Raw genomic sequence first — 2500 nt, 5'->3', positions numbered from 1 at the left:
ACTGGCGACTTCAACACCGGTTTCCACCGGAGAAGTGCGTCGGATGCTGGCGGATGCAAAAGCTGACAATGAGACGATGGTCGGCATTGTCAAGCGGTTGGAGGAGCAAATCCAGTTGCTGCGCTTGCAAATGGAGGCCTCCAACGAGCAGCTGAAGGAAGCGCAAAGGGAGGTAAGAGAGGCGCGCGAAGAAGCTCGGGTACGCGAAGCGGAACACCGCGAAGAGCTTCGCAAGGAGAAGGAGCTGTTCAACGCTCTTCTAGCGCAAACCCTCGGTGGAACCAGCGGAGCTCGGCTAGAGAGCCAGCAGGAACTGCAGCGAGAGCAGGAGCTGCTTCGGAGGATGGAAAGCCAGCAACGACAGGAACAGCGGCAACAGCTGGAAGATCAACAGCGCCAAAGGTGGCGTCAGCAGCAGCAGAAACAACAACGGCAGCAGCGGCTACCTGCGCAGCAATGGCCGACGGTGCAGCAGAGCGTGCGTGCTCAGCGTCAGGGCGTGACGGAGTCGGCATCCTCGGCGGTACCGGACGAGGCAGGAACGTGGGTGGAGGTCGTTCGCGGCAATCGGCGCGAGAATAAGCAGAACGGAGTGAATCTGCCCCAGCAGTCAGCCCAGCGGCAGCCAGCACACCGGCAGCATCAGCAGTGGCCGCACCAGCAAAATGGGCAGCAGCAGCAGCAGCGGATGGGCATTCATCAGCAGGAGAAGCGGCGTCCGCGACGAAAAACGCCCGGATGAAATCGTCGTTGTGCCCGCCCCAGGAGTGTCCTTCAAGGAAATGTATGTGAAGATACGGACCAACCCGCGGATTGCCGATTTCCAGCGGCAAATTGGGGTTGGCAGAAGAACGCCGAGGACCACCTCCTGCTGCCTTTGTCCCGCGACGTCGATAGCGCGGCGCTGAAGGACATCATCCAGGAGGTCATCGGGGAACGTGGATCGGTAACCGTCAAAACAGAGATGGCTGAGGTCGTCCTGACTGGAATCGACAACATGATCGACGAGGAGGCGATCAAAAGGCGCTCATGACCACTCTTGGAAAGCAGTCATTGGTGGCCACCGTGAACCTTTGGGAGCGCCGAGACATGACGAAGCGGGCTCGCGTGCGCCTCCCACGAGCAGAAGCGGAACTTGTCAAAGATCGTCGACTGGAGCTGGGCTACACGTATTGTTCGGTACATGAAGCCCCAAAAGTATCGGGTCAGCTGACTCGCTGCTTCCGGTGTCTGGAGCGGGGACACATCGCCGCGACGTGCACGGGTGAGGATCGGTCCAAGCGTTGTATACGGTGTGGTGACCAAACTCACAAGGCGTCGGGTTGCACCAACGAGATCAAGTGCATGCTGTGTGGCGGCGCCCACCGTATTGGTGCCGCAGCCTGCGGTGGACAACCCTCGAACTGAAATGGAAGCGCTACAGATCAACGTCAATCGCAGTAGGAGCGCGCAAGACCTGGCGCTCAACACGATGCGGATGGAGCAGGCGGATGTCTGTCTGATGGTGGAGCTGCACAGTGTCCCCAGGAACAATGGGAACTGGGTGGCCGACAGGGACGGGAAGGTGGCCATCATAGCCAGCAGCGAAACGTACCCGGTTCAGCAAGTGGTCTCCGTGACGCAGTCTGGGATCGCGGCTGCCCGGATCAATGGTGTGCTCTTCATATGTTGCTACGTGTCGCCCTCAGCGGGCGTCTCTGAGTTCGAGGAGGTAATGCAGCGCATCGATGTGCTGGCGAGAGGTCACCCGCGCGTCGTCTTTGCGGGGGATCTCAATGCGTGGCACACTGTTTGGGGAAGTGGCCGCACCAACGCAAAGGGAGAGGCTGTGGTCCAGCTCGTCGACAGCTTGGGGCTCGAGGTGTTAAACACCGGCACCGCCCCAACCTTCCTAGGCAATGGAGTGGCTCGCCCGAGCGTGGTGGACGTTGCCTTCGCCAGCCGCAGCATCGCCGGAGTTAACACCATTCCGGAGCATCGGTGGAGGATTATGAGCAGATACTCGTACAGTGACCACGTGTACATTCGGTTTGCTGTAGGGGAGCTGTTCCAGCGGTTAGCGGCAGATAGTCGTCGACAGGAGGGTCCTTCCACGCGAGAAAGCGGCACGAGATGGCGTAGCCGTCAGTTCGATGCCGAGCTTTTCGGTGTAGCGCTCGACGTAGCTTCGTTCGCAGAGCGGGTTACAAATGCCGAAAGCCTGGAGAGAGTCATGACGGAAGCAACAACCTCCGGCCGTTAGAAGGAGGATGATGGGGTAGGAAGTGCATGGGACAGCAAAAGGGTATGGCGCAAAAGAAAAATAAAAAAAAAAATGCGTTGGGGTTTTTACTCCGTAAGGAAAAAGAATAAGGAACGAAATAAATAAAAACCAATAAAGGCGATGTCACATGACACATACTCCTGGTTCCAAGCCCCGCTAGGGAACGGGTCCAGGAGCAGGAGTGGGGATTTAACGTTAAGTTTATCTTACAAATAAATCCTAAAGTATTTAAAAAAA

This window comes from Anopheles arabiensis, chromosome X, assembly GCF_016920715.1.
Source record: "Anopheles arabiensis isolate DONGOLA chromosome X, AaraD3, whole genome shotgun sequence".
NCBI classification, from domain to species: domain Eukaryota; kingdom Metazoa; phylum Arthropoda; class Insecta; order Diptera; family Culicidae; genus Anopheles; species Anopheles arabiensis.
This window is presented reverse-complemented; position numbering follows the sequence as displayed.